Below are 17,621 nucleotides of genomic sequence, written 5' to 3'. Positions count from 1 at the left end.
CATACATAAATAAGTTATCAATAAAACGGTTAAACAAATTGAATCACAACTTATGAAACGCAATTAGAAGTAATCAAATCAAAATGCAAGCATAAACATATATTCGAATCACCCCCCAACCAAGGGGGAGTTTAGTTCCTTATGATACAAAACAAAGAGAATCAAAGAAACACCTAAACATTCCAACAACTCAAACTTGAATTGTATGAACGTTTAGGCACTCTTCTCTTCCATGCCTCATTCGTACAAAACAAAGAGTATTGAAATTAAACATAGAAATCAAAGAAACACCTAAACATTCCAACAACTCAAACTTGAATTGTATGAACGTTTAGGCACTCTTATCTTCCTCTTCGTTGTAGCACAAGGTCTAAGGATAGTTTGATGGTGTGAATGGTTTGGGTAGTGGTGGAGGAATGGAAGGATGGTGTTTGGATTTGTAGGGAAGACTCACGGCACAAAGGGGGTGGTTTGATGGTCTACATTTCTGCAATGGATGAGTTTATGGAAGAGTGTTTGGAATAGGTGAATTTCTGGCACAAAGGCCTTATTTCTGTGGTGAATGGATGTGTGAATGAATGAGTATTTATAGGTGAAATGGGGGGAACATGGCAGCTAGGTTGCATGTGCACATGTTGGTTGAATGATTATGAGTGCATGTGGCTGAAATAGCATGTGGAATGGCTGGAAATGCAAGGAGAAGGCATGTGCACGGTTTTGGGAGAGAATGGGAGTGCAAGTGGCTGAAATGTTAGAGGAACAAGTGCATGTGGCTGCATTGTGGTGCAATGATGGAGGAACAATCTGAAAATGCAAGGTATGGCTGGAATGATTGTGTTTGTTTGAATGTGCATGTGATTAAATTAAAGGATGCAAAGTAAATAAATAATGAATGCATGTGTTGAATTATGAAGATGCATGTGCAATGAAGTGGAATGACAATCTGAAATGGGATAGGTACCCACGGCAATGATGATTTCTGGTGGTGTTTTGGGTGCAAGTGGAATGAATGATTTCTTGGTGAGTGGATGCATGTGTTGATTAAAGGGGGAATGCAAAGGAAAAGCTAGAAATGCATGTGGAGTGGCTGCAAGGTGAATGAATAATGAAATGGGAAAGCATGTGCAAGGTTTTGGTGTGAATGATTGAATGTGCATGTGGCTGCAATGGAGGAGGAATCCTTCAATTTCGTCCATCCTCTTGGCTCCAAGCATATGATATCCATTCCAATCTCTAATTTGCTCCAAAAGGCTCCAAAAGGCTCCAAAAGGCATCCTTTTGCATACTTTGCCCTTAGAACCTGAAAACACACAAAAGAAGCATAAATGACTAAAATAACTAAAGAAACATAACGTAAATGCACGAGAACAAGCCATTTAAGTCGCATGAATATGCTCCTATCAAATACCCCCACACTTATCTTTTGCTAGTCCTCGAGCAAAACAAAACAACAAAAGAACACGAAACTAGACAAAACGAACAAAACACAACCTACACCTTCCAACAATCGTCTCACGGATTTCCAATGCACATGACAAGTTAAAAATCATTAGTCCCATAGATTTTTGTCATCTTCACACTTAAGTACATTCTTACTCATAGTCACCACATATTATTTCACAATTAAGCATTTAAAACTATGTTTTGAATGTAGTAACATGCCTTAGAGAATTTGCTCAAATCCTTACAAGATATGCACTCGTTTTTCACACAGATTTTCTGACTACACACCCTACACTAGGTATATGTGGAAGATCCTAACAAACACTTGAAGGAGTTCGAGGTTGTTTGCTCAAGTATGACCCCGGTGAATGTTGATGGGAGCATCTTGAAGATGAAGGCTTTTCCCTTTTCTCTCTTGGAGAAGGCTAAAGATTGGTTGGATGAACTAGCTCCCGGAACTGTCACATCGTGGGAGAGTATGAAAAGGGCGTTTTTGGAGAAGTTTTTCCCAACTTCTCGAGTCATTCTTTTACGTAAAAGAATTAGTGGCATTCAGCAAGATCAAGGTGAATCATTTCCAACTTATTATGAACGTTTTAAAACCCTTGTTGCTTCATGTCCACAGCACCAGATGAAGGAGGAGCTTCTTCTCCAATATTTCTACGAAGGGCTTCTACCAATTGAACGTCAAATGCTAGATGCCTCAGTGGGTGGAGCTTTAGTGGACAAAACACCCATGGCCGCCAAGACTCTCATTGCCAACCGAGCTTTGAATGCTCAACAATACGAAGGAGTTGGCCAAAGAGACATGCCATGGCAGCAACAAAGTGTAAATGAGGTAAGTGCAATTTCCGACATTCAATCACAATTGGCTAATCTTACTTCTCTTGTGTCTCAGGTTGTCATGGGGTCAAAACCACAAGAAAACCAAGTATGTGGCGTATGCTCAATGCAAGGGCATCCATCCGAGACATGCCCTCAATTGATAGAGAATGGAGGATGGGAATCTGCCAACGCCATTGGTTTCCAAGGCCAAAACCAACCCAAATATGATCCGTACTCCAACAACTACAACCCCGGATGGAGAGATCACCCTAATTTCAAGTGGAGAGAGTCCCAACAATCTGCACCACAAAGGGGATTTCAACAAAACCCCCCTGGGTTCCCACGGCCATACCAATCCAACCAACCACCATTGTCCCAAAACAACTCAGGTTCGTCTTTTGATAATTCTCAAGTTATTCAATTACTAACTACATTGGCGCAGAGGCAAGAAAAACAAGCAAAGGACATGCACAATTACGCCAATGAAGTGCAAAATCAAGCTCGAGAGGTGACTGAATTGAAGAGACAAGTGGGACAAATGGCTGAGTTCATGGGCCAATTTAGAGAGCAAGGCAAGTTGCCTAGCTCAACCATCGTCAATCCAAAAGGAGGTTTTGAAACCGCTAAGGCTATCACCTTGAGAAGTGGCAAACAAGTTGGAACGGCCTCACAACCCTTTAAATCAGCCCCAACGGAGGACGAAAAGTTGCAATTTGAGGAGGGGGAGCAAGAGCAAGCCACGGCAAGGGTAACACCACCCATGCCGCAGCCACCCAACCTGCACCATTCGGCTTCCAAGGGTAAGGAGGTTGATGCGAGATTTAAACGCACACAAATTAAACCCTCTTTTTGTCAAATTGTAGTATATGTATAAGTAGGGATCGTTCTGGACCGGGGATTAGGAGTGATTGTTAATCACTTGGATTTGACTCAAAAACGTAAAAACAAAGTTAAAAACGTTCACAAAGACTCAAAGGACTCAAAACAAGTTCAAAAGACTCAAAACTGCCTAAAAACACTAACTAGGCAGTTTCTGACCTTAAACCCAATGTTGGACGAATTTAAGATTATGGTTTGATTCAAACGTAAAAACACAATATAAAACACTATACTAGACTCAAAGAATGCAAAACTAAACTTTAAAACACTAAAACAAACCAAAAGACTCAAACATCACCCAAAACACTCAAAACAGCCTTAAAATCACTTTCTGGGCAGTTTTGAGCACTTTGGTGAATTTGGACGAAATTGGGAAATAAAATTGAATCAAAACACTTTAAAACATAAACTAAACAAATTCTAAACACTAAAGAACAAGAAAGTAAAGGGGGGTTTTAAATTGACGAAAATTGAAATAACAAAACAAGTTAATAAACTAAACAGATTGTAAAACGAATTTGATGGAATGGAATGAATGGATGATAGAATGGCTAAGGGGTTCATCTCCATACATGTTATACTTGCATAATAAAATGATTTCCAATTGCATTTCAATAAACCATGAAACTCAACACCCCAAGTTAACCGTGATGCACTAATTAACCTTCAAATCTTCCTAACGTTATTGAATTGGATGATGCATGCGACAATTCAAAACATTCCCCACAAGTCCTCAACATGAATGCATAGAAGAGGTACAAGCAAGAATCATTACGCTCTATGAAAATTATAAGTGTTGACGAGGCATTCGTTACTATGGAATACGCATGAAACTTATGCCAAGAATTCATTTAACGCGATTGTTTATAAGCAACCTCCACTACTTGTGAATATAAGTTCGTAACTATTAGGTGAAACTCACTTATATTCTAGCGTCATATTCATGCATGAAAATTAAGCGCGCATTCTCAATAAACATACATAAATAAGTTATCAATCAAACGGTTAAACAAATTGAATCCACAACTTATGAAACGCAATTAGAAGTAATCAAATCAAAATGCAAGCATAAACATATATTTCGAATTCCCCCCTAGCCAAGGGGGGTTTAGTTGAATTTAAACATTGGAATCAAAGAAACACCTAAACATTCCAACAACTCAAACTTGAATTGTATGAACGTTTAGGCACTCTTCTCTTCCATTCCTCATACGTACAAAACAAAGAGTATTGAAATTAAACATTGAAATCAAAGAAACACCTAAACATTCCAACAACTCAAACTTGAATTGTATGAATGTTTAGGCACTCTTCTCTTCCTCTTCGTTGTAGCACAAGGTCTAAGGATAGTTTGATGGTGTGAATGGTTTGGGGAGTGGTTGGAGTGGCTGCAATGGAGGAGAAAAGTGTTTTGGTGGCTGCAAGGAGGGTGTGGAGAGGTTTTGACGAATTTCTGGAATATGGAAGAGTGTATGAGAATGAATGAGTATGAATGCTTATTTATAGGTGAAATGGGGGGAACATGACAGCTAGGAGGGAATGTGGCTGCATGTTTGAATGATTAAAGGATGCATGTGGGTTGGAATTGCATGTGCAATGAATATGTGGCTGCATGTGCAAGGGGACAATCTGAAAATGCATGTGAAAGCATGTGTTGGCTGCAATGATGAAATGGATGGGAGTGCATGTGGCTTAATTAATTAAAGGGAGTGCATGTGCAATGTTTTAAAGGATGGAATGCATGTGAATATGATGGAAATCTGATATGGTGATGGGAGATGCATGTGGCTGATTTATGCATGTGAATGCATGTGGCTGTAATGGATTAGGAATCCTTCAATTTCGTCCATTCCTTTTGCTCCAAACATAAGCTATCCATTCCAAGTCCAATTTTGCTCCAAAATGCTCCAAAATGCATCTTTTTGCTTCCTTAGCCATACGAACCTAAAAACACACGAAAATGGCTTAAACGACTAAAACAACTGTGAATTAACAATATAAATGCACGAAAACAAGCTAAGTAAGTCGCCTAAATATGCTTCTATCAGAGGTTCCAAATTCGATTATTTCTAATGTTATTCCTCCCAATGCACCCTTTCCTCGTAGATTCATGCAAACAAAGAAGGAGGAAGCTGAAAAGGACATCTTGGAGACATTTAGGAAAGTACAAGTCAATATACCACTTTTGGATGCAATTAAGCAAGTTCCAAGGTATGCTATGTTTTTAAAAGAACTTTGCACTACTAGGAAGAAAATTTCAAACAAAGAGGTTGTAAAGGTAAGTGAAAATGTCTCAGCCATCTTGCAACGTAAATTGCCCCCTAAATGCAAAGATCCGGGTAGTTTTACAATTCCTTGTGTTATTGGCAATAATCGTTTTGAACATGCCATGCTAGACTTAGGTGCATCTATTAATGTTATGCCTTACTCAATTTATGCATCTATGAACCTAGGTGAGTTAAAAAATGATGGTGTGGTTATTCAATTGGCCGATAGATCTAATGCCTATCCAAAGGGTGTTTTGGAAGATGTTTTAGTGCAGGTTAATGATTTAATCTTTCCGGCTGATTTTTATGTACTTGAAATGGAAGACTCGGTTCATTCTCCACCCTTGCCACTCCTACTTGGAAGACCATTCATGAAAACAGCTCAAACGAAGATTGATGTGGCCAAGGGAGTATTAACAATGGAGTTTGGTGGTGATATAATTAAATTCAATGTTTATGACTCTATTAAGAAGCCTAATGATGTTCGTTCTTGTTTTTCCATTGATGTGCATAAGGATATAGGGCAGGAACAATCCACACCTATCAAGAAGGATGCATCAAGAACCACCATTGAAGAGGGAATTGGAGTGGTTGCCCTAAAACCATCCAATCTGGCCGAGAGTAGCCATAATGACTTTGTTGATATGGCTGCCACTTTTGAGCCTCCATCACAATATGTTTGTAAGTCTCCAACCCCAATTCCAATTCTCATGTCAACTAATACGGTGTTACCTTCTTTGGTGCAGGTACCCAATCGATTTCAAGGTGGTGAGAGCATTTACATGGACTTTAGGAACCAAAACACCACAATCCGGGAGGATCACTATCCTCTCCCATTCATTGAGCCATGCTACGAACACTTTGGGAAGCATGCCGTGGAGGACAGATCCCTCCATGCCGTGGGTACTACTAGTGAAGCTTAACACGGCGTATTCGTCCGGCTGGAAGACGTTAAAGCAAGCGCTTCTTGGGAGGCAACCCATGTATTCGACAAGGAGAAGATGGAACTTCCATTCCAAACCCAGATTTGCATTTCTAAACCCTTCTCCTTGCTGTTTATTTTATCATGCTTAGTTGCTTATTATTTGTTTGCTTTTATGTGAGTCTTTGTGTGAAACATTGAGGACAATGTTTGATTTAAGTGTGGGGGCGGGGGGGGGGGGTAAACATGTGTTTTTATGCAAAAATTCGTGGGATTCTATCACCTATCACTTCTAATGTTGTTTCTCACTGTTTTTAAGTGTTTTTAGTGCATTTTAAGCTGTTTTGGTGTGTGTTGAAGTAAAAATCCGAAAATTTGAAAAAAGTGTTTTGAAAAAGCCAAAAAGAGTTGTTTTTGTGTGTTTGTTTGTGTCTTAGGGTACCTTCCAACACAATGATGAGGATTTGTTTTTAATGCATGACTGTTAAAGAGAGTTACAACAATGATGGACGTGTGATTTGCTCTTTGGTTTATGCTTGGTTGTATTTATAGTTTACGAATTCACATGTAATCACAAAGGATAAAATCAGTTTTTGTAACATGCTTGAAGGAAGGAACTCAAACAAACGCTACATCCCTGAGAGACTTGAGCCTAAACGTTTATTTGGAGAGTTATTAATCTGTGCATTCTTGTTTTCTAAAAGTCGTTGCATGATCTCATTATTCTTTGCTTGGTTGCTACTTAGAATGCGTTTCATCACTATAGTTCCAAATACTAGAACTCGTACCCGTTTTATTCAAAGCATGAAATTGATTAGCATAACAAATAACAAGATGAAGTTGTGTAGTAGTCACCACCATAGCCAAACAGCCGAATCCACCATTGTCATTTGTATTGTAGGATTAAACCCCTTTGAGCCTTATTTAGCCTATTTTCTTGTTAACCACATCATCCTTACCTAGCCTAGAATAGGACTTTCCATACCTTTGTTCTTAAAGTATAGTGGAGCATAACTTAGAAGGAATTCCTATTGAGTGACATTTGTGCTGAAAACAAGTGTGGGGGAAAGGATTTTGTGTGTGTGTGTGTGCCAAAGTCTTAAAAGGGGCATGGGAAAAAGAAAGAAAAAAAAAAAAAAAAAAAAAAAAAAAAAAAGAACGAAAGAAAAAGAAAGAAAAAAAATCGTGAAAAAGAAGAAAATAAAGAAAAGAAGTGAGAAAGATCTCACAAGTGTTGATTGTTGAAGAAAGGGTCCAAAAAGTTTGAATATGGCCTTAAGTTTTGTGTGACTTCCCCTTGGGTATTCAAAGTTGACCTCTGCATTCTAAAGGGAATTCTAAGTGCCTAATTCATTACTTTGCTCACTATTGCTTTAAGAATGTTTGTTTCCTCTACCTTTCCTTGTTAACCAATACCTTAGCCCCCTTACAACCCTTAGACTTCTATCTTGATTGTTATGTATTTCAATATGTGGAGTTTAGAATTGGTTTGAGCATATGGTATCCCTGGTTCTCGTGTCTAGGTAGTAGCATTCCATTCATGAGATCATATACATACATGTTAATAATTCCAGAAAATGCTTTTCTTGTTCTAACATATGTGAGTGTTCGTCTACATGTTTACATCAATCTTCTCACATATACCTAGTGTAGGGAGTGTAGTCAGAAAATCTGAGTGAAAACAGAGAGTATATCCGGTGAGGAATTGAGGAAATTCTCTAAGGCATGTTACTACATTCAAAATGTTGTTTTAATTGATTAAATGCGAGCTAGTGAATTGTGACTATGATTAAGTATGCTCGAGGGTAAGGATTGCTTAAATCTATGTGAGTGGTGATCTTTGACATGTCATGTTTCATTGGAAATCCCTGAGACGAACGTTGGAAGGTTTAGATTATATGTTTTGTTTCTTTTGTTTATTTGTTTTGCTCGAGGACTAGCAAAAGATAAGTGTGGGGGAATTTGATAGGAGCGTATTTAGGCGACTTAACTACCTTATTCTTGTGCATTTGTGCTATTATTTCTTAGTTAATGTCGTATTACAACTCAATTTCGTGTGTTTGTAGGTCCTATGGGTCAAAGTATCAAGAAAGTGCATTTTGGTGCATTTTGGAGCTATTTTGGACACTAGGTGGTGAGCTTGCATGTGGGCTAACATGGATGGACGAATTTGGACTTCAAGAAGGTAGATATGTGATAAGAAGAGGAAGGAACTAAGCTAAGGACAAAGTGGATAAGGAAGGAGCTCAAAAGAGGAAACCTTATCCAAAACATTATCTAAACATTATCCAACCTTATCCAACATTATCCAATTATCCAAAACATTATCCAAACCTTATCTCATCTTATCTTATCCAAACCTTATCATGTCTTAATCCTAATTGCATGGGGACCTAAATGGATAATTCTAGAACCTATTTCTAGAAGCATTCTATTCTAGAAGGCCCAAATCTGCCACAAAACCTAGTCTTTCTATAAGCCCTAGAAAAGTGGCGCCCCAAACCTTTCTAGAAGGCTTTGGCTTGCCTTGCAAGCCAAGCAACCCTCTCCCCTAAATCAGCCGCACCTTCCTAGGCCCAATCCCTTTGGGATTCTGATTTCCAAGGCCTAATCCTTGTGGATTTGGGTATACAATTCGTTTTATAAAACTATGTGGGCCAAAAACCTCTTCCTAGGTGGATTTGACAACCCATGGCCGAATTCTAGGGCCCTAATCCACCAAATCTGCTAAGTAAACCCTAATCAAATAAACCCTAGGACTATATAAACATATTTTCAGCCACAAATTCGTACCACCCCCTTATGCTATTCAGAAACCCTTGTGCCGCACCTCCATTCTCCATTCTTGACCTCCATAGACCTCCCTCCACATCCATACATCTCTGCCGCACCCTTCCCCACCATAATCAACCATCCTCCATCCCTCCAAACAAGAAAACACCACCCAAAACCACCAATTCCATCACCCAAACTTTGTGCCGCAGCAAGGAGGAGGAAGAGGAGCCAATCTGTGCATCGAATTCATCTTGGATCGCTGAGCAATTAGGTGTATTCTTTCTTATGATTTCAATGTTTAAATTCAATACTTTTGGTTGTGCAAGCATGAGGAACTAATTCCCCCTTTGGCTAGGGGGGAATTTCGAAACCATGGTTATATTTGCATGATGATTTGATTACTTTCAGTTGTGATTTCATGAATGATGAATTCAATTTACTTATCTATTTTAATTAAAACTTGCTTATGTATATGAATTGAGAGTGCACGCTTGATTTGCATGCATAAACATGATGCTAGGATATGAGGGAACTTCACCTAATCGTTGGGAACTCACATCCATGAGTAGTTAAGATTGTTGGTCGCAATTATGTTAAGTAAATTCTTGGCATAAGTATCATGCGCTATCATAGTTACGAATGTCTCGTCAACACCTATGATTTCCATAGAACCTAATGATCTTTGATTGTCTTTCTATTATGCGCTTTCATATAGAAAACTTTTAAGGAATAATTTGATTGCAATGCGCTAATTCCATTCAATTCAATGACCTAAGGGAAATCTGATAGTTAATTTAAGCGTACCTAATTAATTTGGGGTGTTGAGGTTCATAAATTCGTCGAATAAGAAACTGGAGATTATTTTGTATGCAAATATGCCATGTGTGGAGAAAAACCTCCTAGCCATCTCACCATCCACTTAATTTCACCAATTTCGTCAGAATCTGCCTATTTTACATATTTGTTTTGTTTGTTTGATTTTCGTCAAAAACCAAATCCCCAAGTGTCTTAGAGTGTCTAATTAGTTAGAATATGTTTTAGATTGTGTTTTTGAGTGTTTTGATTCAAGTTGTTACCCAAATTCGTCCAAATTAGTGAAAGTGCTCAAAACTGCCCAGAAAGTGTTTTTAAGGCAGTTTTGAGTGTTTTGGGGCTGTTTTGAGTCTTTTGGTTTGTTTTAGTGTTTTTATTGTTTAGTTTTGCATTCTTTGAGTCTTTTGGTTTGTTTTAGTGTTTTTATTGTTTTAGTGTTTTTACGTTTTTGAGTCAGTTTCCAAGTGATTTAGCAATCCCTCCTAATCCCCGGTTTAGAACGATCCCTACTTATTTATATGCTACAATTGTCAAAAGAGGGTTAATTTGTGTGTTAAGTTAATTTTCGCATCAAGAGGGCCTAAACGTTCATACAATTCAAGTTTGAGTTGTTGGAATGTTTAGGTGTTTCTTTGATTCCAATGTTTAAATTCAACTAAACCCCCCTTGGCTAGGGGGGGATTCGAAATATATGTTTATGCTTTTATTTTGATTTGATTACTTCTAATTGCGGTTCATAAGTTGTGGATTCAATTCGTTTAACTGTTTGATTGATAACTTATTTATGTATGTTTATTGAGAGTGCACACTTAATTTTCATGCATGAATATGACGCTAGAATATAAGTGAGTTTCACCTAATAGTTACGAACTTATATTCACAAGTAGTGGAGGTTGCTTATAAACAATCGCGTTAAACGAATTCTTGGCATAAGTTTCATGCGTATTCCATAGTAACGAATGCCTCGTCAACACTTATAATTTTCATAGAGCGTAATGATTCTTGCTTGTATCTCGATTATGCAATCATGTAGGGGACTTGTGTGGAATGTTTTGGGTTGTCGTATGCAATCATCCAATTCAATAACGTTAGGAAGATTTGAAAGTTAATTTAAGCGGACCTAATTAACTTGGAGCATTGAGAATTCATGGTTTATTGAAATGCAATTGGAAATCATTTTATTATGCAAGTGTAACATGTGTGGAGATGAACCCCTTAGCTAGCATTCATCCATACTTTCATCATATTCATATTTACATTTTGCTTTAATTTGCAATCTGTGCATTTAGTTGAATTTCGTCCAAAACTGAATCCCCCTTTACTTTATTGTCCAATTTAGTTAGAAAGTGTCTTAGTTTATGTTTCTAAGTGTTTTGATTCAATTTGTTACACAAATTCGTCAAAATTCACCAAAGTGCTCAAAACTGCCCAGAAAGTGTTTTTAAGGCAGTTTTGAGTGTTTTGGGTGATGTTTGAGTCTTTTGGTTTGTTTTAGTGTTTTAAAGTTTAGTTTTGCATTCTTTGAGTCTAGTTTAGTGTTTTAAACTTTATTTTACGTTTTTGAGTCAAATCCAAGTGGTTAACAATCCCTCCTAATCCCCGGTCTAGAACGATCCCTACTTATACATATACTACAATTTGACGAAAAGAGGGTTTAATTTGTGTGCGTATAAATCACGCATCAAATTTTGGCGCCGTTGCCGGGGATTAGTAAATTTGCTAATCTCTTGGATTGTTCGTTTCTGTTATGTATTTTAGTTTTAGTTTTTGATTTGTGTTTTGTTTGTTGATTTTAAGTACTAGAGAAGCACAACATGGCACTTGATAATGCTTCTCTTTTGTCACAGCTCATGGAAAGGTCCCAAATGCAAAGCATTGATATATTTGATCTTCAATCAAGGAATAACGTGTTTTCCAATACTTACAATTCGGATTGGAGTGATCATTCAACTTCTATGTGGTGGGAACCTCAAAATGTTCAACAAGAAGGATATTGGCATCCACCTCATATTCAATATGCCCAACCAAACTCAAGTTCGTCAATGGATTATAATCAAAAGCTTAATGAATTAATTTGTTTGGTGCAGGGCTCACAAAATCAAGTCAAGGAGGGCCAAAATCAAGACAAAAGATTCATGACTTCCAAGGAAGAAGAAGGTGAAAAAGACATCTTGGAACCCCTTCCAAAGGTGCAAAATAGGGAATTTCATGAAGGCATCAAAGAGGACATATTTGCAACCACAATTCCCAAGGAAGTTGGATTTTATGACACGGGACAAGTCATAACTTTCGAAGGGGTGTTTATTCTTAAGTTCTTGTCGGAACACAAAGGTAAGACGCCTCCCCGAATTTCAATTTTCTTTTATACTAATATGTCGTTAATGATTCAGGCATCCAATCTAGAATTTAAACTATTACCGGATCATTTCAAGTATCACCGCCCATTCAAAGACCAATTCCATGCCGTTTGATTTGAAAAAAAAAAAAAATAAAAAAATAAATAGAGATAAAAAGAAAAATAAACATCGACGAGGCATTCGTTACTATGGAATACGCATGAAACTTATGCCAAGAATTCATTTAACGCGATTGTTTATAAGCAACCTCCACTACTTGTGAATATAAGTTCGTAACTATTAGGTGAAACTCACTTATATTCTAGCGTCGAATTCATGCATGAAAATTAAGTGTGCACTCTCAATAAACATACATAAATAAGTTATCAATCAAACAGTTAAATGAATTGAATCCACAACTTATGAAACGCAATTAGAAGTAATCAAATCAAAATGCAAGCATAAACATATATTTCGAATCACCCCCTAGCTAAGGGGGGTTTAGTTCTTCATAACATTGAAATCAAAGAAACACCTAAACATTCCAACAACTCAAACTTGAATTGTATGAACGTTTAAGCACTCTTTTCTTCCATTCCTCAAACATACAAAACAAAGAGTATTGAAATTAAACATTGAAATCAAAGAAACACCTAAACATTCCAACAACTCAAACTTGAATTGTATGAACGTTTAGGCCCTCTTATCTTCCTCTTCGTTGTAGCACAAGGTCTAAGGATAGTTTGATGGTGTGAATGGTTTGGGGAGTGGTTGGAGTGGCTGCAATGGAGGAGAAAAGTGTTTTGGTGGCTGCTGCAAGGGTGTGGAGAGGTTTTGACGAATTTCTGGAATATGGAAGATTGAATGAGAATGAATTGAGGTGTGAATGAGTGTGAATGGTTTTTATAGGGAGATGAATGGATGGGAGAGGGAACATGACAGCTAGGTTAAGTGAATGCATGTGCAAAACAGCTAGGATGGCTGAAATTGTAAGGGGAATGCATGTGCAATGTTTTAAAGGATGGAATGCATGTGAATATGCTAGAAATCTGATGGGAATGAATGATTAAATGTGAATGGCTGATTAGAATCTAGGGTGCATGTGGGTTAGAAATGCATGTGGGTGAATGTTTGAATGATTAAAGGGGAAACATGACAGCTAGGTTGGTTGGTGGCTGCCATGGAGGTGTGGAATGATGGAATTGCACAAGGGGAATGCATGTGCACGGTTTTGGTGTGGAGAAATGATTATGGATGCATGTGTTGAATGATTTCTTGGTGAGGGATGTGGAGTGGCTGGAATGATGAAAGAATAAAGGGTGCATGTGGGTTAATTAATTAAAGGGAGTGCATGTGCAATGTTGTTGTTGGTGCAATGATGGAGGAACAAGTGCATGTGGCTGAAATGTGGAAGGTGTGTGGCTACTTCAAGTAGGAATCCTTGTGACATCAACTCTTCAATTTCGTCCATTCCTTTTGCTCCAAGTATAAGTTATCCCTTCCAAGTCCAATTTTGCTCCAAAATGCTCCAAAATGCATCTTTTTGCTTCCTTAGCCACATGAACCTAAAAACACACGAAAATGGCTTAAACGCCAAAAACAACTATGAATTAACAATATAAATGCACGAAAACAAGCTAAGTAAGTCGCCTAAATATGCTCCTATCAAATTCCCCCACACTTCGCTTTTGCTAGTCCTCGAGCAAAACAAAACAAAAGAAACAAAAACCAAAACAAAACGAACAAAACACAACCTACACCTTCCAACAATCGTCTCAGGGATTTCCAATGCACATGACATGTTAAAAATCATTATTCCCACAGATTTTGGTTATCTTTACACTTAAGTACATACTTAATCATAGTCACCACATACTAATTCACAATTAAGCATTTAAAACTATATTTTGAATGTAGTAACTTGCCTTAGAGAATTTGCTCAATTCCTTACAAGATATGCACTCAATTTTCACTCAGATTTTCTGACTACACACCCTAAACTAGTTATATGTGAGAAGATTGATGTAAACATAAAAACGAACACTCACATATATGTATTTCAAAGGAAGCAATTTCTGGAGTTAATAAGCATGTTTAGATATGATCTCATGAATGGAATGCTACTACTTAGATGCGAGAACCAGTGACACCATAAGCTCATATCAATTCGAAACTCCACATTTTGAAACACATAACACTCAAGATAGAAGTCAAAGGGTTGTAACGGGGCTAGGGTATTGGCTAACAATGAAAGGTGAAGGATAAACAAACATTCTTAAAGCAATAGTGAGCAAAGTATTGAATTAGGCACTTAGAATTCCCTTAAGAACGCAGAAGTCAACTTTGAACACCCAAGGGAAAGTCACACAAAACTTAGGGCCATATTCAACTTTTTGGACCCTTTCTTCAACCATCAACGCTCGTGAGTTCATTCTTACTTATTTTCACTCCTTTTTTTTTTTTTTTTTTCTTTTCTTCTTCTTTTTCTTTTCAATCTCAAAACATACATATAAACGTAAGAACAAACTTTTACTCCCCCACACTCATTTTCTTGCATAATGTAACTCAAAAGGAATTCATTTAAGTCATGCTCACTATGCTTTAAGAACAAGGGTATAGGAAAGTCCTACTCTAGGCTAGGTAAGGGGTGATGTGGGTTAACAAAGAATAAAGGCTAAACGAGGCTCAACGGGGTTAAAACTTACAACAAATACGAAATATGGGAAGTAAGGCTATTTGGTTATGGTGGCAACTGCACAACTTCATCTTGATATATGTTATGCAATTCAATGTCATGCTTTGAAAGAAACGGATATAAGTTCTAGCATTTAGTTCTATCATGATACAATTGCATTCTAAGTAGCAACCAAGCAAGGAATAATGAGATCATGCAACAACTTTAGAAAACAAAGAATCACAGAAAATAACTCTCCAAAGAAGGTAATGGCTCGAGCCTCACAGGGTTGTAGCGTTTGTTTGAGTTCCTTCCTTCAAGCATGTTACAAAAACGAATTTTTTCTTTTATGATTGCATGTGAAGTCATACATTATAACCATAACCAAGCATATACCAAGAGTAAATCAAACTTTTCTTTATGTTTATAACTCTTTTTAACAGTCATGCAATTACAAACCAAATCCTTATCATTGTGTTGGAAGGTACCCTAAGACACAAACACACAAAAATGACTCAAAACACTCTTTTTAGGCTTTTTAAAACATGTTTTTCAAATTTTTATGTGATTTTCGGAGTTATAAAAACAAAACATACTAAAACACTCTAAAACAACTTAAAAACACCTTAAAACAGCAAGGAACAACATTTGAAGTTATGGGCGATAAAATCCCACGAATTTGCATCAAATATACTTAGTTACCCCCCCCCCCCCCCCACACTTAAATCAAACATTGTCCTCAATGTTTTAAGCATAGATTCACACAAAACATAAGTAAACACACAAAAAGCACTTAAACATACTAAACATGGCAGAATGTAATTAACAAAGAGAAGAGTTTAGGGACGCAAATCTGGTTATGGAGTGTAAATTCCTTCTTCTCCTTGGTGATTGCATTGATCTTGGTGATTCCACAGGCATACTCTTGAACTGGGCTGCATGATTCTTTTGGTCTCCTCCACTTGTTGATTTTCCTTTGTGCTACTGGGCTGGAGGATTCTTTTGGTCTTCCCCGAAGGTCTGAGCTTACCCCTTTGGTCTGTTTCTTTGTTCAATCTTTCCAATTCGTATTGAAAAGGGTTGGAGGATAACTCAGCCTATGTTTGTCTCCACATGCTTCAATGTATCATTTTCACTTGCCTTACTCGCCCCCCTTTGCAGAAGTGGTCCCTTCTCCGGAAGTGTATCAACCGTTGAAGATGACTACTCGAGAGCAACGCTAGGTAAGCAACCAGGAATAGATTCCAGGCAGTTGGCTCCAGATCGAAAGACTGACTCCAAGTGCCGGCTGATTGCTTCTTTCACTTTGCCATGCGAGTAAGAACAAGGACAAAGAAAAAGACAGGGAAAGAGCATGATATGAGATACTTTTGCTTTTGACCTTGATGATATGAGATACCTTTGCTTTTGAAGAAGCGGTGAATGAATCAGCACATGTATTTGTTGTGTTGTTTCCTCCTGGGTCATCTGTACTCCAGGCATCTGGTATCATCTTTGGGGAAGAAGAAAAAAATGAGTATTTCGAAAGGCTTTGCGTCCTCAGAGGTGAGGAAGAGTTGGGCATTTTTCTTCAGGTTTGCCTTGCCATAAAAGACGAAGGTCGACATATATAGAGATAATATCAAGTGGTGGTATTGTTCTTTTACCCTCGTCGACAAACGTTTTGATCCCGCAAATCCGGCTTTTTGAAATAGTGGTGCCTCTTCGACCTTTGAAGACGCCTCTTCGATTTCTGAGCAGGCGCCCCTTCGCTTTCTGAACGACACGTAGTAGTGCGGATGCAGCTCCTTTTGACAAAGCTGCACGCGTTTTCTGAAAAGCAGAGAAAGCGTCGCCGAACTTTGCGCTTGTCGGCTAAAGATGTGTAGTTGCGATGATTGCCTCCACGTGTTGTCTGAAAAGAAGAAATCTTTTGACAAAGTTGAACGCGTCTTCTGAAAAGCCGAGAAAGCGTCGCCTAAATTACGCCGGAAATTCCAGCTTTTTGAATCGGTGGACGCGTCGCCTTGGCTTTTTATAGAGCTATCGATCACCACAACAAACACACTCTGAAGATTTCCCATTCTTGAAAATCGACTCCGGCCCTTTGAGAATTAACTCCATCCACCCCTTCTCTTTGAACACTTTTGAAAAATGGCAAACCCATCGAACCTTAGCTTGGAATTGAGCCTTAGCAGTGATACGGGCGCGCCGCGTCAAGGTAACGTATGGCGCCCTTCTTTCTTATCTTCTAACGGTCCTCTCACAGGTGAAGACTCCGTGATGTAGGACGCCACAACAGCTACAATAGTAGCTAGGAACCTCCTCACTCCAAAAGATAGTAGGCTGCTGTCAGGACGGTCCGATGAGTTGGCCGTTCAAGAGTCCCTCGCACTTAGTGTTCAGTGTGCGAGTTCTGTGTCCAACATGGGCCAACGCCTGCTTGCCCGCTCCCGTCAGGTGGAATCATTGATAGCAGAGGTGGAAAGTCTCAAGCAGGAGGTCCAGCAGCTGAAATATGAGAATAGAAGTTTGCACGTGCTTGCAAATAACTATTCGTCGGGCACGAAGAGGAAGCTTGATGAGCTGCAAGAGTCTGAAGGTCGGATTCAAAGCGACCGTCAGAGGTTTTCAGCTTATCTCCAGAGGCACCTTTTTCCTGGGTCATCCAGCGTTTGGCCAAGTATTGAGGCCTGGAATGCTCTAGC

This window comes from Pyrus communis, chromosome 14 (genome assembly GCF_041283825.1).
Source record: "Pyrus communis isolate YQ-2024b chromosome 14, ASM4128382v1, whole genome shotgun sequence".
Lineage (NCBI taxonomy): Eukaryota > Viridiplantae > Streptophyta > Magnoliopsida > Rosales > Rosaceae > Pyrus > Pyrus communis.
The sequence above is the reverse complement of the archived record's forward strand: the minus strand, read 5'-3'. Positions refer to the sequence as shown.